Consider the following 22,750-nt stretch of genomic DNA (forward strand, 5'->3'; position numbering starts at 1 on the left):
CCACTGTGTATAAATGCCACAATTTTTTTTTATCCATTCATCTATTGAAGGGCATCTTGGTTGGTTCCACAGTCTAGCTATTGTGAATTGTGCTGCTATGAACATCGATGTGGCAGTATCCCTTTAGTACGCTCTTTTAAGGTCTTCAGGGAATAGTCCGAGAAGGGCAATAGCTGGGTCAAATGGTGGTTCCATTCCCAGCTTTCCCAGGAATCTCCATACTGCTTTCCAAATTGACCGCACCAATTTGCAGTCCCACCAGCAATGTACAAGAGTACCCTTTTCCCCACATCCTCGCCAGCACTTGTTGTTGTTTGACTTCATAATGGCTGCCAATCTTACTGGAGTGAGATGGTATCTTAGGGTGGTTTTGATTTGCATTTCTCTGACTGCTAGAGATGGTGAGCATTTTTTCATGTACTTGTTGATTGACTGTATGTCCTCCTCTGAGAAGTGACTGTTCAGGTCCTTGGCCCATTTGTTGATTGGGTTATTTTCTTATTGTTTAATTTTTTGAGTTCTTTGTATACCCTGGATATTAGGGCTCTATCTGAAGTGTGAGGAGTAAAAATTTGTTCCCATGATGTAGGCTCCCTATTTACCTCTCTTATGACATACAGAATTTAAAGAGAATCAATTTCAAGCAAGGAAATAGAAGACACTATCAAAAGCCTACCAACCAAGAAAAGCCTGGGACCAGAATTCTATAAGACAGAATTCTATAAGACCTTCAGAGAAGAATTCTATTTCATTCCATGAAATAGAAAAGGAGAGAACCCCTCCAAACTCATTCTATGAGGCCAATATCACCCTGATTCAAAAACCAGACAAAGACACATCAAGAGTAAACATCAGACCAATATCGCTGATGAACATAGATGCCATAAGATGCAAAAATTCAATAAAATTCTGGCAAATCACATAAAAAAACGTAATAAAGATATAGTCCACCATGATCAAGTGGGGTTCATCCAAGGGATGCAAGGTTGGTTCAATAAATGGATATCAATAAATGTAATTCATCACATCAATAAACTTAAAGGTAAGAATCATATGATCATCTCAATAGACGCAGAAAAAGCATCTGACAAAATATAGCACCCTTTTATGTTCAAAACACTAGAAAAATTAGATATAGAAGGAACATACCTAAACATTGTAAAAGCTATCTATGCTAAGCCCCAGGCCAACATCATTCTAAATGGAGAAAAAATTGAATGCATTCCAAGAACTGGAACAAGACAGGGATGCCCTCTTTCACCACTTCTATTCAATACAGTCCTTGAAACTCTGGCTAGAGCAATCAGATAGATGAAAGAAATTAAAGGGATACATATAGGAAAAGAAGAACTCAAACTATCACTATTTGCAGATGACATGATTTCATATCTAGAAGATCCAAAAAAATTCCACCAGAAAACTTCTAGAACTAATAAATGAATTCAGCAAGTAGCAGCACATAAAATCAACACCCATAAATCAAATCAATTCTGTACATCAGTGACAAATCCTTTGAAAGAGAAAGTAGGAAAACTACCTCATTTATAAAAGCCTCAAAAAAAATTAAATACTTGGGAATCAACTTAATGAAATAGGTGAAAGAACTCTACAATGAAAACTACAGAACACTGAAGAAAGAAATCAAAGAAGACTTTAGAAGATGGAAAGATCTCCACTGTTCTTGGATAGGCAGAGTTAATACTGTCAAAATGACCATACTACCAAAAGCACTTTACAGATTTAATGTAATTCGAATCAAAATCCCAACATTCCTCATAGAAATCAAAAAAGCAGTCTTGAAATTCATTTGGAAAAATAAGAAACCCAGAAAAGCCAAAGCAATCCTCAACAAGAAGAGTGAAGCAGGTGGCATCACTATACCAGACCTTAAACTATACGACAAAGCTATACTAACAAAAATAGCATGGTACTGGCACCAAAACAGACATGTAGACCAATGGTACAGAATAGAAGATACAGAGACAAACCCACATAAATATAGTCATCTCATACTAGACAAAGGCATCAAAAATATATATTGGAGAAAAGATAACATCTTCAACAAATGGTACTGGGAAAACTGTAAATCCATATGCAGCAAAATGAAATTAAGCCCCTATCTCTCACCATGCACAAAACTCCACTCAAAGTGGATCAAGGACCTAGTTATTAGACCAAAGACCCTGCGTCTAACAGAGGAAAAAATAGGCCCAAATCTTCATCATGTCAGATTAGGCCCCTACTTCCTGGACTACTAAAACGCAACAAAAATAAAATCAAGACTAAGAAAATGGGATGGATTCCAACTAAAAAGCTTCTTCTCAGCAAAATAAACGATCAGTGAGGTGAATAGAGAGCATACATTTTGGGAGCAAAGTTTTACCACATGCATGCCAGATAGAGCACTAATCTCTAGGATATACAAAGAACTCAAAAAGCTTAAGACCAAAAAAACAAACATCTCAATCAATGAATGGGCCAAGAAACTAAACAGACACTTCTCAGAAGATGATATACAATCAATCGTCAAATATATGAAAAAATGTTCAATATCTCTAGCAATTAGAGAAATGAAAACCAAAAACTACTCTATGATTTCATTCTCACTCCAGTCAGAATGGTAGCTATTAAGAATACAAACAACAATAGGTGTTGGTGAAGATGCGGGGGAAAAGGCACACTCACACATTGCCGGTGGGACTGCAAATTGGTGTAACCAATATGGAAAGCAGTTTGGAGATTCCTTGGAAAAATTGCAATGGAACCACCATTTGATCCAGCTATCCCATTCCTTGGTTTATACTCAAAGGACTTAAAAACAGCATATTATAGTAACACAGACACATCAATGTTTATAGTAGTACAATTAACAATAGCTAAATTATGTAAGCAACCTAGATGCCATTCGGTAAATGAATGGATAAAGAAACTGTGGTATAGGGGCTGGGGTTGTGGTTCAGCAGTAGAGCACTCGCCTAGCATGTGCAAGGCACTGGGTTCAAGCCTCAACACCACATAAAAATAAATAAATAAAATAAAGGTATTGTGTCCAAAAATTACAAAAAAGAAACTATGGTATATATACACAATGAAATATCACTCAATATTAAAAGAGAATAAAATCATGGCATTTTCAGGTAAATGAATGGTGTTGGAAAATATTATGCTAAGTGAAGTAAGCCATATCTCTGATATGTGGATGTTGATTCATAATGGTGATGGGCGGGGAGCATGGGAGGAATGGAGGAACTTTAGACTGGGCAAAGGGGAGGGAGGAGAAGGAAGGGCGCATGGACATCATTACCCTAAGTACATGCATGAAGACACAAATGGTATGACTCTACTTTGTGTACAACCAGAGACATGAAAAATTGTGCTTTATATGTGTACAATGAATTGAAATGCATTCTGTTGTCATGTATAACAAACTAGAATAAATAAATTAAAATACAAATAAAAGTTAAAAAATAGATTGTCTGAATAAACTTTGTGTTCTCCTAACTAGATATGTGACTCTGGCAAGTCTTAACTGTCTGAGCCTCAGTTTCTTACATATAAATGAGGAAGAAAAAAAACAGTACATATCCTACTAGGTTTTCTAATGATTCAATGTGATAATAAGTGTATGGTACACATCATAGGAACTAGAATATAAAAAGTACTCAACAAATCTGAGTTATGGGGGGCTGGGGTTGCAGCTCAGTGGTAGAGCGCTTGCCTACCATGTGTGAGGCACTAGGTTCAATCCTTAGCACCACATAAAAATAAATAAATAAAAGTTCCAAAAAAATATGAGCTATGATTAGTAACCACATGAAAACAAAAAGTTGATTTTGCCAAACCAAAGAGAGATGCATTTGCTCCCATTTGGGCAAAGGTATAAGAGGATAAGTGGATGTATGTGGCTGTATATCAATGCCCATTTTGGTATTCTACTCTGTAGTTGACCAATTATGGGGATATGTGAACCCTAGTTTAAATTCAAGTTTTCTCAAAGGGTTATTCTGAGAAGGTCTGAAAGAGAATCCCCAAAGAATTTGTCCAAAATGCAGAACTCTGCTCTAAAACAAACCCAGTGAGCCCCAGTCTCTGGGAGAAGGCTCAGGACTCACACACCCGACTGTAAACAGACACAATGAGGGGGATTTGAAGGAGGAGAAGGAAGAGGAAAATGAAAAGGATTGCTCTACAGTGAGGATTCCTAATTTGTCTCATTTTAAATTTATCAGAAAACAGATGAGGATTCTTGACATCTATCTCCATGACTAGACAAATGCTTTGTCTAATTTAAATCTTCTTCCCTCTCCTGATTTCTTCCCATCCCCATATAACCCCTTCATGGAAAGACTATACCAAACAAATTTAGGACTCAATCCTCCCATCCTACCATTTACTTATATTGTGGAAAAAGAATATTAAGCCAAATTTCACATTCTCAGATTAAAATTGCACAAATATAGGTATTATAAGACCTATATCCTAGGATCTGCCTAGCCAAGAAAAGAAAAGCACCATTGAAGAACATTCTTAGGGGTTAGAGGATACCAAACTGGGATTCTTTTGAAAATAATAATCCTGTAGTATTAATATGGAGAGCAGACTGATATGGAATTTTCTCAGGACATAGGAGGACACGAATGGGAAATGAAAAAGGAAAAGTCATAGTTGAGAAATGCTTCTAGCTCATTCTTCCTGTCAAGTTGAGCAGCTGGTTTATACACTTTACCTTACAAGAAAACACGACTTTATCTACAGTATAAGGAACTGACAGGGTTGGGATTATGGCTCAGGGGTGGAGCACTTGCCTTACATGTGTGAGGTACTGGGTTAGATTCTTAGCACCATATACAGATAAATGAATAAAATAAAGATTCATGAACAACTAAAAAAGAATTTTTTTTTTTAAAAAAGGAACTGACAAAAGAGTCAAACTGTTGATCCTCAATCACTAAATCCTTCCATGGTGCTTAGACTATAACAGAAAGCGGTCTGGGAAAAGAAACAGCAATAGCATGTAGCCCTGACTCTCATTTCCTCCAGAAACAGCTTAGAAAAGTTACTGATAAAGCATTGATATAAAGAAAATACTACTGTCACTTTAACAAAAATAGCAATAAAACTGTTTTTTTTTTAACCTAAGTGATTATGGATAACTGACCCTAGAGAAAAATCGCTATCTCCAGAAGGCGCTATCTCCCTCCCAACCACACTGATGATATTTCAAGTGCGCTTTCCAAACAAAGCAGTTCCTGAGGCAGAAAGTGCAGTTTAAAACCTAATACAGCAGATTTCTGTAGATCAAGAAGTCCACTAAATTTGCAAGTGATACCCCATTTGTATCCTAAGCTAGAAAGCAGGGATAATAGGGAGGTAAGTGTGTAAAGTGTCTTAAACAGCATCTGACATTTGTTAGGGGAACAAAAAAATGTTAGCTGCTACTACTGTTATTGTTATTTTTTTTTAAAGAGAGAGAGAGAGAGAGAGAGAGAGAGAGAGAGAGAGATTTTTTAAATATTTATTTTTTAGTTTTCGGAGGAAAAAACATCTTTGTTTGTATGTGGTGCTGAGGATCGAACCCGGGCTGCACGCATGCCAGGCAAGCGCACTACTGCTTGAGCCACATCCCCAGCCCTATTGTTAGTTTTACGAAAGAGTTACAGGACTGGCGCTGGGGCTGAGCGGTAGAGCACTTGCCTAGTATGTGTGAGGCCCTGGGTTTGATCCTTAGCACCACATAAAAATAAATAAAATAAAAGGTATTGTGTTCATCTACAACTAAAAAAAAATTTTTTTAAACAGAAAGTGTTATACCCAAAACAGTTTTACACAACCTCAAAGTCTTGATAAACCTTGACAATTTATGGAAATGAAAAGCTTAATTTTAACAATAAAAATGAAAGACAATTATTTAAAATGGACAAGAAGCCAGGTGTGGTGGTGCACGCCTGCTGAGGGAGAAGGATCACAAGTTTGAGGCCAGCCTTAGCGAGGTAGAAAGATCCTGTTTCAAAATAAAAAAAATAAAAAGGTCTAGGGATGTAGACCAATGATAGAGTGGCTCTGTTTAATCCCCAGTACCTCATTCATGCCTGCATGAATACATATGTACATATATACACAAATATTAAAATAAAAAAATGGACAAGAAAGGCTAGCAGATGAACAATATCACATGTGGGACAGTTTTAAGAGCAAAGGAAAGACTACAAATTCTGCCCTGGGAATGTTGACTCACTAATGAGGAAAACAGGACAAACTGTCACTGCCATATACACATGTGTGAGACCAGTCATCATCACCATACTACTCCTGCCCACCTATCAATGGCCATTAATGAATCACCAAATGGTTGAGGCTCTACTGCTGATGTCTTAAACCCAACTGCTTGGGGGTCTTTAGTCTTGGTTTCAAGTCCCACAGGCCTATGTGTGGTATCAACTATTAGACCATTCCTGAACTGTTGTTATTCCACCTAACTGCTTTATTAATTGTTCATACTTAGATTTCCTCTTAGCGCATCAAAGGAAAGAAACAGCAATTAACATATATCAATACCATTTTAAAAGACATACCTTCCCAGGCACAAGGCAAAACATTTGAGGTGGTAACAACCTTTAAGGTAGCAACCATAAGCTAAATACATGTGCTGAAAGAAGACATGTCAATAGAAGAGCAACCTACTTATTTGTGGATCACCAAAAGTCATTAACAAAACTACCACACATTTGCCACAAGATATATACACCTAATGTCAGTAGAGTTAGGGCCATGCAAGGGAGCAATTTAGGGAAGGAGGAATTAAGACATTAAAGACCAGACAAGAATCCAATTAAAGAATGGGAAGGAAACACATTGCCACAGATGGCCTGAGTTCAACAGATACACTGCAAAATTCTACTGCTCACTACTGAAAACTATTATTTTTCTTAATAAGAAGTAACAAAATGGTATTTTTTCAAAGCAAGGTTTTTTACATTTATAGGCAGACTGCCTATACTTGTGTGCCCTGACTCTACTCATTTTTGGCTTCATGACCTTGCTTAACTTCTCTAAACTTTATTTTCCAACCTATAAAATAAAGATAATAAGTGATTATGGTGAGTAGTCAGTAAATAAATCACAGACAGGACTTGGCACAGTGCCTGTCACATAGTTGGCACCGATAATTATTAGGTATTATCATGGAAACAATAAAAATAGTGCATAGGTAATCAGAAAAGCCCACAAGGGCTGTTTTACCAATTATGTGGTTAAAATAGCAAACACTTTCAAAGAAAACACTGTAAAACCAAATATTGGCAATATTAGTCAAGGACAGCAAGTGAAAAAAACATCTGTTTTTATTTTGTGTGAAATAGGAAGGTCTAAGGAAAAGCAAGATTGGTCATATAATTAAATATGAGATTTCTAGTGTCAATAGCAAAAAAAAAAAAAAATTGACACCCTGAAAGAGCTTTAAAGATGGATGACACGGGGCTGGGGTTATGGCTCAGAGGTAGAGCACTCGCCTAGCATGTGTGAGGCACTGGGTTCGATCCTCAGCACCACATAAAATAAAGATATTGTGTCCACCTATAATTAAAAAATAAATATTAAAAAAAGATGGATTACATGGATTCATTAATTCAACATTTACTGAGCACCTACTCTTTATCAAGCAATCTGTTAGATATAAGAGACTATGAAAAATGATTTTTAAAAGTACATATAAATGCTATAATGAACATGGAGCACAGTGATGGGAAGGATTCACTCTGCTCCAGGTATGTCAGAGGAAGTGGGATCCAGGACAACGCATCACAGGAACAGGAACATTTGAGTTAGTTAAAGGCCTTCACGTGTAAATGGTAAGAGTGACAACTCCAAAAAGAGGAAAACAGCAGAAGCCAATACCTGGAAGTATTTTGCAAACACGTAGAGGCATCTGGCAGCTTATGAATAATGTAGTATGGCCAGAGATGAACAAACTGGGGAGGAGAAAAGGAGTCACAAAAAGAAAGCAGTAAAGGTAGGCCTGAGAAAACCTGTGAGGACAGGTGTGAAAGTTAACAAAATCAGTCTATTAAAGTCAAATCTGCATCTCCATATCCACTGCAGCATTGTTCATAACAGCCAAGCTATGGAATCAGTATCCACGAACAGATGAATGGATAAAGAAAATATGGTATATTTATATAATGGAATATTATTAAGTCATAAAAAGAAGAAAATGCTGTCACTTGTGACAAGATGCATGAACCTGAAGAACACCATGCTAAGAGAGGTAAATACTATATGATCTCATATGTGAAATCTAAAAAATTGAACCATAAAACAAAGTTAAAAGATAGTTGGCAGGGGCTAGGAAAGATGAGGATGTAGAATGTTGATCACAAGGATTCAAATGATCAGTTATAAAATGAACAAGGTCTGGGCCTCTAATGTACAGCATGAGTGGTGATAAATGAGTTGATTTGATTGTGACTATCATTACACAATTTATATTGGATCATCATGTTGTATACTTTGAATATGCAACTCTTATTTGTAAATTAAATATTTTAAAATAATTTTTTAAAAAACAAATATTAGAAGCTGGGGGTATAGCTCAGTGATAGAGCATGTACTTATTAGCATGCCTTAGGTTCAATCCCTAGCACCAAATACCACCACTGATGATGATGATGATGACGATGATGATGAAGACGACGATGACGACAACTACGACGACGACAACCACAATGACAAGGAGTGAGGGAATTTTAGATATAGTGTCCACCTATAATAGCAACCCTAGGCTATAGCATTAAGGGAGCCCAAGACTGATATTTTTAATAAATACTTTCCAGATAAAGAAATACAAGGAAATAACTACTTTAAAGTCAGGATACTGGTTATTTTGGAAGGAGGAAGGGTTTTTGATTGAGATAAGCTATCTACAGGGATTTCTGGGATGGCTACTAAGTTCTATTTCTTGATTTGGATGGTGATTTCCAGTACATTTGCCTTGTGTCATTGGTTTAAGTTTCACATTTTTTTTAACCTTGTCTCAGTTTACAATAAAAAAGCACACCCTTGTGATACTCTAGGGCAGAAAGGGAACTAGAAGAAAGATGAAGAAAGAAGTTATTGCCTCCAGATGCAAGATGATTAGGGCCAGGGAAAGGACAATGCAAATCAGAAGGGGGAAATAAATTGATTTGAGAAATATCTTGGGAGTTGGCTGCCAGAAAATTCTGAAGGGACCTCAGTAGAAGAAAGCTTAGAGAAGAAACAGTGAGCAACTGCAGATTTAGACATATTGAATATGAGATGCTTTTAAGAATTCAAATGCTACTCTCCCCATATCTTTTTAATTTATGGCTTTCCTTTGTTTTAAAGGTATACATCTATATCAACAGTAATAATCTATTCTTCTTTAAAATATTTTTAGTTGTAGATGGACACAATACCTTTATTTTTATTTATTCATTTTTACCTTGTGCTGAGGATTGAACCCAGTGCCTCATATATGTAAGGCAAGTGCTCTACCATTGAGCTACAACCCAAGCCCCAATCGTCTATTCAGTCATAATTTAATTCATGTTTCTAGCTTTCAAATGGGATAGAGAAATGAGGAGGGACTAACTCTTGACGTAACAGGGCAATACTTGGAAAAGAAAGAAGGAAAAAGGTTAAGCAATGTGTATGGAGGATCATGATCTGAAATCAACTTCTGTGCATGTGTATCAGGATAAACCCAACTACTATGTATAAACATAAAGCTCTAATTAAAAAGAGATAAAGGAGAAGATCCATGGAGAAATTATCACCTCTTCTAGTAGTAAAGACAGAAGTTAAAGGAATAATATCCCATGTGAACTATTTCACTAAAAGTGAAGAACAGATAAGAAAGGCAAAAACTATTAGGTCAAACAGTTTTCTAACCTGTTCAGCAGTATTCAAGGAAAAGGGTATTTATTACACACATATCTTATTTTCACATGTTTGGGACTTTTTAAAGTTAGGCATATGAAACCTAGAGAAGAATTGTAAAAGAAATTTAAAGGGGGGGGGGGAGAGAGAGAGAGAGAGAGATAGATCAATGAGAAAGACCACAAAAAGTATTCCACACTAGGTTAGAACACAGTCAAGAAGCAAGCAATATTGCTTATCTACAAATTTTTCACTTGAGAGAAGAAATGAATATTAGCAACTGAATTACAATATGGGTCATAGTGATCCAGGTTCTTAAGAGTCTCATGCTGCATTATCTCAGAACAGATGCTTGATAAATGCATGAACAACTTTGATAATGCTCAACTGAAAATATAAAGATTTTATACTCAGACTCCTATTGCATAACAAAAAAAAAAAAAAAACCTAGATAGCATTTACTGAGCACATTATTTCAAGAATAGTTGAAGTTCTCACCACACATTCTCTGATTGAAACCTCAAAGCAAGCCCACTAGATAGGTGCCATCATTCATCTCCACATTACAAATGAAGAAAACTTCTCCTCAAGTGGTTAACTCTTGGGAAATAAGACAGGAGGGAGACCTCATAAGAAAGACTCGGGCCTGGGCAAAAAGGAGCTCCTTATTCATATCTGATCCAACCCAGGTCACAAAAGTAGAACATTTCATAGTGAACAAGGGCCAAATCCCAAGCTGCTGATAAGGAGTGATTTTTTTTCAGGCCTTTTCCTAAGCAGCATGATTTATTTCCTCTGACAACTTGTGGCAATGGTAGGCAGCTGGCAGTGATGCTGAGATTTGGGATCCTGGCCAGTTTGCTGTTCCTTTCCATCAAAAATATGACCAACATCTGGTAGAGTCAGCAAATGTCAAGATGAATGAGCCTTCACTAATTCATACATTACAAACTGGATTGTCAAAATTGGTCAAATTCCATTACAGAATTACAATTCAGCAGCACTGAATACTAAATACATACGAGCCATTAGCTGGGATTTTGAAATCTTTCTGCTCTATGGAAATTTCTATTCTGGTAGTAGTAGTTGTATGAGATTTGATCTTTATCATACTTTTCCTGGCAGCAATAAAATTCCATTTCCATCAACTCTGTTTCCTCTCAGGAAAGAAGTCTCTCAGGAAATAGTCAAACATTGTTTTCAACGAAGTTCTCAAGCATGAATCATTTTCAACTGCCAGGAACACACTCCTTTCCCTCACTCTTTTGCATCATGATATACTTTCCCCAAAATGACAGCTTAAAAAGAGAAAAATATATTTCTTTTTTATTAGTTCTTTTTAGATATACATGACAGTAGAAATCTATTTTATTATATTTAAACAAGGATGAAATACATCTTATTCTATTTAGGATCCCAGTTTTGCATATGTATATGATGGTGAGATTCACTGTGTTGTATTCATATATGTATATAGGAAAGATATGTCAAATTCATTCCACTGTCTTTCCTTTACCCATTCCCCTTTTCCTCCCTTCATTCCCCTATATTTAATCTACTGTACTTCTATTCATCCTCTTCCCACCCCTTAATGTGGATTAGCATTCATATATCAGAGTGAACATCCAACCTTTGGTTTTTTGGGATTGGTTTATTTCACTTAGCACAATAGTCTCCAGAGCCACCCATTTGCTATCAAATGTCATAAAGTCATTGTTCTTTATGGCTGAGTAGTATTCCACAATTTTTTAATTCATTCATCTGTTCAAGGGCATCTAGGGTGGTTCCAAGGCTTGGCTACTGTGAACTATGTTGCCATAAACATTGATGTAGCTGTGTCACTATAGTATGCTGATTTTAACTCCTTTGGATATATATATATATATTGAGGAGTGAGGTAACTATCAAATGGTGGTTCCATTCCTAGTTCTTTGAGGAATCTCCATACTGCTTTCCAGAATGGTTATACCAATTTGCAGTCCCACCAGCATGTATGAGCACACCCTTTTCCCACATTCTCACCAACATTTATTATTTACTTGTATTCTTGATAATTGCCATTCTCACTGGAGTGAGATGAAACCTCAGTGTAGTTTTAATTTGCATTTCTCTAATTGCTAGAGATTTTGAACATTTTTCATAGATTTGTTGACCATTTATATGCCTTCTCTTGAGAAGTATCTGATTAGTTCCTTTGCCCATTTTTTTTTAATTTATTTTTTAGTTATAGATGGACACAATATCTTTATTTTATTTTTATGTGGTACTGAGGATAAAACCCACTGACTCACGCATGCCAGGTGAGCGCTCTACCTCTAAGCCACAAACCCAGCCCCATCCTTTGCCCGTTTTTTGATTGGGTTTTTCTTTCTTTCTTTCTTTCTTTTTTTTTGGGGGGGTGTTAAAGCTTTTTGAGTTCTTTGTATCAATCTTGATAATTAACTCCGTATCTGAGGTGCGGCTGGCAAAGATTTTCTGCCATTCTATAGAATCTCTGTTCATGTTCTTGATTGTTTCCTTTGCCATGAAGAAGCTTTTTAGTTTGATACAAACCCACTTACTGGTTTATTTTACTTCTTATGCTTTAGGAGTCTTATTAAATAAGTTGATTCCTAAGATGATATGTTGGAGTGTTGGGCCTGCATTTTCTTACAGTAGGTGCAGGTTTTCTGGTCTAATTCCTAGGTTTTTGATCCACTTAAGTTTTATGCAGGGTGAGAGGGGTTGAATTTCATTCTACTATATGTGGATTTCCACTAGGAAAAGACATATTTCTTAAATACAAAATAAATCCTTCATTCTTCTCCATCTATGGTCATGTTCAAGCAGTTCACTTTGCCTCACTTATCTTTCTCCCTAGATCTACCTACATCCTTCCCATGCATTATTTCAACAAATATTTCCTAAGCATCTACCAGATGTCTGGTCCTGTAATAAGTGGTAGATGTACAATTCAAATATACGAGGAATTTTCCAGGCAAAGATTAGGGGTGACCAATGTAGGTAGTATAATTATCATGGACATTCTGAGATTATCCTTCAAGGAAGTTTTCTGACAGAAGAAACTTTTAAAGTTGAAGGAAAGGTAGAAAGAATCAAATGGAAGAAGAAAAGGCATTTATGACAACCAAGAAGACGCAACTTTAAGGCTTTTGACTACTAAGAACACAACTGATCAAGGACCTTATCTGCATCAGAAATTCATCCTAGTGTTTGTGACGATCAAACCTACAATGGGGTGCCTTCAAGTCAATCACTCAAAAAAACAGGAATACTAAGAACTGCTCCTGGAGGATACAGGACACCACTGACAGATGACTCTCAACTCACTCACAGCTTTGCTGAACCGTTCCCTAGACTGCACAGCAGTCTAAACAGAAGTCTAAAACCTTTCTACCTAACTACCTCTCTGTCCCCTTCACTAGGGGTCAGACTTGCATCATGAACTGATGGCACTCCCACTATTCCCAGTCCCTCACCACTGTCTCTTCCACGGGCATTTTTCCCCAATGATTCTGTGCCAGGTTAATCCTGAGTATCTCTTTTCCAGATGATCCAGACTAATATGTCATTCTAGAAAAGCAGCTTAGCATAAGTAAACACTAGAGGTATAAAAAATTATGGCCACCTTTGAGCACTTCAAGGAGAGGGTCATGTGCCTGGAGCACTCTATGGAGATGTGAGCATGCAAGAGGAAGCTGGGTCAAATCAGAGAACACCCTGTATGTCCTGATAAGAAAGGGTATTCGATTCTATAAGAAATAGAAAGCCACCAGAAAGTTTCAGGCATGTGTTCAAAAAACTGTTGTACTGGTGTAATGGAGGAAGAACCAGATGAAGCCAAAATCAGAAGCATCTCTGTAAATTCTTTCATCTAGTTTGCTAGCTTGTGAGATTCTAATCAAATCATATTTTTATTTGTTTCATTTTAATCCTTATTCCCCTGTGTTTAACAAAGTAACTCCTCAAGAAGCCCCACTAAATCTACAAGGCTGGGCCTCACCACACTGCCCAATAGTTTATTAAAATTTAATTAACAGCCTTTGGACATGGCCACTTGGACACTGGAAACATCCATCTAGTCAATCTAGAAAATGACAGTTACACATATGAAAGGTAGAAATTACTCCCAAAATTTTGTCTCTTGCCAACTAGTTATTTCACAAACTCCTCTGAAGATGAACATCTAATCACATCTGTTGATCCTAACTGTGGGGACAAGGGTGCTCATTACACATTAGTTTTTGAATGTTTACCAGATAGATGAAGTTTAGAGAGCCAGATCCGGCTCAATGATCAGAGGGCAATGGGCAAAAGACAAAATCAAGTTCTGAATACTCTTTCAATATCTAATGGTGATGTGAAAAAAACACTTATCTTTGAGGTCTATTTTTCTCACCATAAAATGGAAATAAGACCTAACCTCAACTAATGTACCAAGTAAAGTAAAAAGTAAATGAGAGATGTGGCCAATATGCTTTGAAAACAGTAAAATAAATGTTACAAAGTTATGTCACAATTTATATCACACTTCATCATCTGAATATATCACTGGGGGAGGGGGGTACAAATCCAAAAGATCAAAACCAAATATCATCCTAACACAAAGACATCTGGATTGCTGAACAAATATGATCAACATAACTTTCTTATCACATTCACTTCAACATCAGCTTATTAAGGTCATTATTAACCAGTTTGAACTTGAAGCTTAACATATTACATAAGAGCTTCAGGGCTAGAAGAAACATACTCCAAATAAAGACTGATTAATTCTGATTTTCCACATCAAGGGATAGTGATATTATTCAAAAATTTTCCATGTTCTCCCTCACTTCAAGCCTAAAGAATGGAGCTGAGACCTCTGAACCTAACTCCTGAACAAGCTTTTCCTCTAAAATTGTTCTTCCGTGAAAAAGCTGAAAAACAGTTTTATTGGAACTGTCTCTCATCATTAGTAGATAAAATTAAATACAATTATCATAAAAAAATTCTCCAAATACAACTGATTTTTTTGCGGGGGAGGAGTACTGGGGATTGAACTCAGGGGCACTAGACCACTGAGTCATATCCTCATTCCTATTTTATATTTTATTTAGAAACAGGGTCTGAGCTGCTCAGCACTTGGCTTTTGCTGAGGCTGGCTTTGAACTTGCAATCCTCCTACCTCTGCCTCCTGAGCCCCTGGGATTATAGGTGCACGCCATCACACCTGGCTTATAATTGATTTTCATATGCCAAGCAACACATCTTTGATTGGAAGGGTACCACCATGAAATCAAATAATCATGGGAATCAATTCCCACAAGGGTATCAGTTGATAGAGCTCGAGCTAACAACAACTATCCTGAACTGTCCTATGCTCTAAAGGGTAATTTATTGTTAGTGTGATGCACTTTCTAAGAATCAGCCTTTTTTGTTTTCCATTCCTACCTCCCTGACTGAGGAAACACATAAAAGCTCTTGGACCCTACTTATGATAACCAAAATAACTTTACTGGAAAAAACAATCATTACCTCAACACAGCCTGAAGTGGTTTGTGTCTGTTAGAGAAGATAGTCTCAAAAGTCAAAAACTATCAGATCTACATGACTAAGGGACTAAAATGGCATCTCCACTCCTATGGGCCAAGGCCCAAAGCACTCAGTAGTGTTTTTTAAGATCTTTCAAACACATTTAGTAAATATACCAGTGGTGCTCTCACTTGGAAAAAGGAGAATGAAAAGTAGAGAAAACTGTATATTTTTATATAAGGTAACTTGGTCTACACTATATCAGCAAAAGACGTGAACAACTATTAAAATCATTCTAAGTTTCATTTGACATTTTTCAAAAACCCAAATTAATTATTTACAGTTATCAAATGCATTTAATGGTAGAAAATCAATAATGATAGTAAAACACTATTATATTGAGCATACTGGATGTATAAAGCAAACAACCCCATGTTAATATTTTACATTTCAATTTTTACAAATGTAGACCAGAGACACAAATGTGTCACAAGTAAATATCATAGCTGATTTCCAAAGGTATCTAAAAGCCCAGATGCATAGATGGCAATCTATAAAACTGTTTCTCTTTCCAAATCTGTCTTTCTCTGTTACATACACACACACACACACACACACACACACACACAAATGCACACATACATCCACTTACTCACTTTCAGAGAAAGAAAACAGTATAAAGTGGATTAATACTAGATTTTTTTCCAAAAAGTCTGAAACTTAAATACTAACTCTGCCTTTTACTAACTTCAAGACTTGGGTGGTACAAATTACCTGATGCACCTCAATTTCCCATTAATAAATGAAATAAATGTATACACTGCATATTATACACTATCTTTGTAACCTTCTCCCTGGCTCTTTTTTGATGACCTAAAGATCAAATGAAGATGAAGCAAAAGTATATTACATGACAGGCAAGAAGATGAGCACTTTCCCTAAATAAGATGGAAGAGAATATGACCTATGCAACAAACACATGGTTAAGGAATTGCTATCTACTTCATGGCATCTATCCAAAATTTCTGCCCATAAAATACAACAGAATAATATATATTAGTCACATATAATTTAGTCTAGGAATGCAAGGTAGATCCAACACTCATAAACACAATACCACCCACACTATCAACAGCCTAACCAAAAAAAATTGTGTATATCTATAAGTTGCAGAAAAGGTGTGTGATATATGCAGCAGACATTCATGATTAAACACACATACACACACCCACAAATAACTAGAAATTGAAGGGAACTTCTTCAGTCTGATAAAGGGTATCTATGAAAAACCTATGGCTAATTAGTATCTACTGGTGAAAGACTAAATGATTCCCCACTAAGATTAGGAACAGGCAAAGAACCCATTCATACACAAGGAATTCACTCTTCCCACTCCAATCCAACATTAACCAGGACAGAAGTCCTAGCTAAAATGTAAATTACAGAAAAGAAATAAATATTTATATAGATTAGAGAGGAGCAAAACTGTTTATTCATAGAAAACATAATTATCAATATAGACAGTCCACAAAAGAATCTCCAAAAACTAATAGACCTAATTACTGACCTTATCAAAGTAGGAGAATATAAAATCAATATATAAAAATTAATAGCCAGAGGCTGGGATGTGGCTCAAGAGGTAGCACGCTTGCCTGGCATGCGTGCGGCCCGGATTCGATCCTCAGCACCACATACAAACAAAGATGTTGTGTCCGCCAAAAACTAAAAAATAAATATTAAAATTCTGTCTCTTTCTCTCCTCTCCCCCCACCTCTCTCTCAAAAAAAAAAAAAAAAATAATAGCCAGGCATGGTGGCACACACCTATATAATTCCAGAGGCTCAAGAGGCTGAGGCAGGAGGACTCCAAGTTCAAAGCCAACCTTAGCAACTTAGTGAGGCACTAAGCAAATTTGCAAGAGCCTGTCTCAAAATAAAATAAATAAATAAAGAGGGCTGGGGATGTGGCTCAATAGCTATGTGCCCCTGGGTTCAATCCGTGGTACCAATAAAATTAAAATGAAAAATAAAAATCAATTATTTTTTTATATGGCAGTGAACAAATGAGGAATTAAATTTTTTAAAGAAGCATACAATACTCAGGATTCAATCTAACAATGTATTGTTAGGATGTATGAAAAATACTGATGAGAGATATGAAAGACCTAAACAGAGAGATATACTTTGTTCGTGGATTTGAGGACTCAATATCATAAATATAGTTGTCTCCCCTCATTCATGGTTTCTCTTTCTGTTGTTTCAGTTATCCATGGTTAAGGCATGGTCATGACTTGATAATCCATCCTTCTTCTGAGGTATCAGCAAGAAAGTCAATGATAGCCTAATGTTGTCACAATGCCTTTGTCATTTATCTCACTTCATCTCATTTCATACACATGGTATCATCTCACATTACCAGAAGAATAATGTGAGTACAGTACAATATTTTGAGAGAAGGACCACATTTGCATAACTTTTATTATAATCTATTGTTTTAATTGCTCTATTTTATTATTGTTGTTGTTAATCTCATATTGTACCTAACTTATAAATTAAACTTTATCACAGGTACATGTATGTACAAGAAAAAGCATAGATATGTATACGGTTGAGTACTACCTGTGGTTTCTTCTTAGAATGTATCTCTTGTGGATTAAGGGGGACTACTGTATTTGGGAGGGGGTACCAGTGATTGAGCTCAGGGCACTTGACCACCGAACCACTGAGCCACATCCCCAGCCCTATTTTGTATTTTATTTAGAGATAGGATCTGAGTTGCTTAGCGCATTTGCTATTGCTGAAGCTGGCTCTGAACTCACAATCTTCCTGCATCAGCCTCCTGAGCCACTGGGATTACAGGTATGCACCACCATGCCCAGTTACGACTACTGTATGTTAATTCTCCCCCAAATTGATATACAGGATCTAATTCACCCCAAATAAAATCACAGAAGGCTTTTAAAAGAAATTTGCCAGATGATTCTAAAAGTTATATGGAAAAGCAGAATGACCCAAACAATTTTGCAGAAGAAAAATAAAGTTGGGAGTATTCATGGCAATTAATTTCAAAGCATACTATAAACTGGGTTCAGTGGCTCAAGCCTGTTATCCCAGGGACTGAGGAGGCTGAGATAGGAGAATGGCAAGTTCAAGGCCAGCCTCAGTAACTAACCAAGAACCTTAGCAACTTAGTGCAACCCTGCCTCAAAATAAAAAGTAAAAAGGGTTGGGGATGTATTTCAGTAGTAAAGGACCCCTGGGTTAGATCCCAAACAAACTATTCTATAAACTACAATATTCAAGATAGTATGGTATTGGCAAAAGGATAAACACAGATCAATGGAACAGACTAGAGTCCAGCAATTGATCCACACTTATATGGTCAATTAATTTTTTACAGTGTCAAGTTAATTCAATAGACAAAAGGTAATCTTTTTAGTCTTTTCAACAAATAATGCTGGAATAACTGGGTATATGTGTATTTAAAAAATGAACTTCAATCCATATATCACACTATATATAAAAACTTTAAAAGGGTCATAGACTGAAATGTAAACCCTAACGTTATAAAACTTCCAGGGAAAAAATTAAATCTCTGTGATCTTGGGTCAGGCAATAGTTTCTCAGATAGGACAGAAAAATCATGAACCATTAAAAAAAATCCTGAAAAACAGAACTTCATCCAAAGCTTAAAACTTCTGTTCTTTGAAATTTTTAATTTGAAAATGGAAAGACAAGTCACAAACTGGGAAAAACATTTACAAAACACTTATTGATGAAGGACTGATATCCAGATATTTTTAAAAGACCCTCAAAACTATATAATTTTTAAAACCCTGCCAATCAAAACAATGTTAACAGATACTTGCTCAAATTCATTATTCATTTTAGGAAAAATGCAGAATAAAATTTCCCTATCTGCCCATAAGAATTTCTTGGTGGGCCGGGGCTATAGCTCAGTGGCACAGTGTTTTCTTAGCATGTGTAAAGGCCATTTCTTGGCTTTTTTTTTTTTTTTTAACAAGGGATCAAACCCAGTGCCTTACATGTTAGGCAAACACTCTACCACTGAGCTACTGCCCCAACCCTGGGCTAAAAAACTGAAAGACAGACAATAACAATATCAGTGAATATACGGATCAAGTAGAACCTTATATGTTGGTATTAGGAATCAAAATGGTATGGTCACTTTGAAAAACAGTTTGGCAATTTCTTAAAAGGGTAATAAACACGCTTGTCATAAAATCCAGCCATCAAACTCCTATGTATTTACCTAAGAGAAAAAAAAAAAGATATGTCTACACAAAAATCTAAACTTAAGTATTTATAGCAACTTTATGCATGATCATCAAAAACTGAAAACATTCCAAATATCTTCCAACTGGTAAATGGATACACAAATTGTAGTACATCCATATAGTAGAACTCTACTCAACAATTAAAGGTAGAAAATGTATAAATGCAATGCCATGGATTATTCTTAGAAATATTATGTTAAATAAGCTGGACTCAAAAGGTTGCAAACTTTGATCCAAGTAGCATGAAATTCCAGAAATGGAAAAAAATAAGGACAGAAATCAATCAGTGGTTGCCACAGACTGGCAATGCAGGGAGGATAGTAACTACAAAGGAGCACAGAGTTGACAGAAAATTCTATTATTTTGATTTCAGTTGGGGTTACAAACTATAAAATTTTATCAAAATTCACTGACTTATACACAGCTAAAAAAGATACCTTTTCCACACGTAAACTATATTCAATAATAATGCAATAAATTGTATATCATCTCAAATGACCAATTTTAGGCAGAGGTTTATAACTAATTAAAACTAAAATGCTGATTTCTGATCATAAATTTAAGATCCATGAAAAAGGAACAAGAAGAGATGGAGGGCAGACGAAGTTCATATAAATTCTCTATGTGTACTTTCACTGCTAATTGATATAAATGTGTAAAAGGGGGCTCTGGAAAGAAGGTGATAAATGTATAATTTAGAACCAAAAATGCACCCATAAAACAAACTAACTGAAGATAATAAATAACCAATAACTGTCCTTATCAATTACTTGAGTTTGTAGATGAATCATTCAAAGATCTGCCTAATGATACAGGAACCCATTCAAGTACCAATTTTCCTCATTTTACAAGTGTTCTGGTTTAGAAGATCAGGGAAGAAGCATTTTCATTCTGTGCAATCTCTTCTCTTGATCAGAGTTCTGAAGAAACACAGTAGATGCTTATCTTGGCAGTAGAGGCTACAGGATGGGAGATGGTAATGATCTGTCCAAAACCCCTGAAGGACCTTTTTCACTGTTTGGTAGGCTATTCAATGACAGTTTCAAGCAGCTGTCTAGCAATGGATAAGCCAGTGTGCATGGTCCTGGATTTGTAGGACGCTATGGTCAAAAAATGGTAGGAGTCATATAACTAGCATTCTCAGAGGCCCAAAGAAGATTTAAACTGAAAAACACACTACAGAACACTTGTCTTCATTTATTCACTCATCTATTCATCCCACAGATATTTATTCACTTCTCACTCTGTGCCAGTTTCTGTTATTAAGCTGAAGATAAAACTTGGTCTGGAGTACCCAATGATCTTCACATGGGCAGTGGTGGGGATAAATGAGGTACAGAAGCAGCCAACAAGCCAGAATACATCTTACTAGAAGAGGAAAACTAAAGGTGTGATTTAGTCCTCCTTGTACACCATTTTCTATCAGGTATTCATGCCCCCAGAGTTTACCAGGAAGAGCAGTAGTCACTGCAGGCAGCAATAGAAATATAGTAAGTATGGTATAGCCAAGAAACTGCACAAAATTTTGGGACACTGAGTACCTGATGGAAAATGGTGTGTGGGGCTGGGGATGTGGCTCAAGCGGTAGCGCGCTCGCCTGGCATGTGTGCGGCCCGGGTTCGATCCTCAGCACCACATACAAATAAAGATGTTGTGTCCGCCAAAAACTAAAAAATAAATATTAAAAAAAAATTTCTAAAAAAAAAAGAAAATGGTGTGTAATGAGACAGGGAAGTATGAATTCCAATGTCCGAGGGCTCTGTAAGTTGTACTAAGGAGTTAGATACTAAGTCTATGGAGTACAAAATAGGCAGGCTATGAATAGGGGAGTAACAAACTAAGATTTCCATGTAGAAAGATGACTCCAAGAGCAAGTCATGGATAAGCAAAGGAAAAAGGCAGATGTGGAATTTCCTCTCTCTTTTTAGGAGGGGGTAGCTAAAAATCTGGTGATGGACAAGAAAGTTGGTATTAATTGGAATGGCAAAAAGAGTTCCCCCACAACCTCAGTCAGCAGAGGAAATGAGACATTCTCCTGACTACTGCTCATCCCTTAGCTAGGAATGGTGATTGCTCTATCTCCCACTAGGCTAGAAGCTCCCAATGGAAAGTAATGTGCTTGCTGGTATTCACTCTCGCTCTCTCTTACTCTCTCTCTCTCTCTCACACACATACAAACACACACACACTCAAACACACACATACCCTGTGACTGGCTAAAGGTAGATGTTCAGTAACTGTTCAGTAACTGAACAGACTGAAGGAATGAGTGAATGAATATATGAATGAATGAATTGAAGGTTTTGGCCCAAGAAACCAATGGAGAGCTACTACAAAATGTGACTGATGAATTACCCTGGGAGTTGATAAGGTATCAATCAGATGGAAAGCTAAAATGGATGCCTTTGAAGATCTCTTCCAATGTCAAGATTTTAAGATTTTAGTCCCTGTCCTGCCCCTTGTAAAAGTACCAAGTAGCTGCAAAAGGGATATGTGAGGTTTGTTTTAAAGACAAAAAATTAATATTTTTAAAGTTCCATAAAGAATATCCAAGGGTAAGTTTATATCATGAAATAATGAGCTAAAAGCTGATGGTAGATTTCTTATTAAAAGATTTCCAGAAAAAAGGAAAACAATGATTGTCATAATTAAGCTTTTGAAAGCAGGCAGTATGGTAGATGAGATAGTAGAGTCTGCAGAGACCCCTCCACACTGGAAGGATAGGGCATCAGATGCTTGGAAGTCATCCTAACAGTAAAGTCTAGGAAGAAAGAGAAACAGACAAAGACTGTGTAATTAGAAAAGAAGATGAAAGGGCTGGGGTGGTGGCTCAGTGGCAGAGTGCTCGCCTAGCACATGCCAGGCCCTGGGTTTGATCCTTAGCACCACATAAAAATAAATACATAAAATAAAAGTATTGTGTCCAATTACAACAACAACAACAAAAATTCTTAAAAAAAAAAAAAAAGAAGAAAAGAAGATGAAAGGTCAGCACAGTAGCACATGGCTATAATCCCAGCAACTCAGAAAGCTTATGCATGATGA

At 36.5% G+C, this 22,750-nt stretch overlaps 1 protein-coding gene and 1 non-coding gene across 7 annotated transcripts in view; one reads left to right on the plus strand and one right to left on the minus strand.

Annotated features, from left to right (window-relative positions):
* Positions 1-22,750, minus strand: part of Atp11c (ATPase phospholipid transporting 11C) — a 188,828-nt gene that overhangs the window by 130,521 nt on the left and 35,557 nt on the right. The window lies entirely within an intron of this gene.
* On the plus strand, positions 16,312-16,436 carry LOC124086876 (U6atac minor spliceosomal RNA). Its single transcript, XR_006849955.1, has one exon. It is a non-coding gene; the product is annotated as a U6atac minor spliceosomal RNA (small nuclear RNA).

Source organism: Marmota monax, unplaced genomic scaffold (genome assembly GCF_021218885.2).
Source record: "Marmota monax isolate L192 unplaced genomic scaffold, Marmota_monax_Labrador192_F-V1.1 WCK01_AAM20220418_F8-fsc00261, whole genome shotgun sequence".
NCBI lineage: Eukaryota > Metazoa > Chordata > Mammalia > Rodentia > Sciuridae > Marmota > Marmota monax.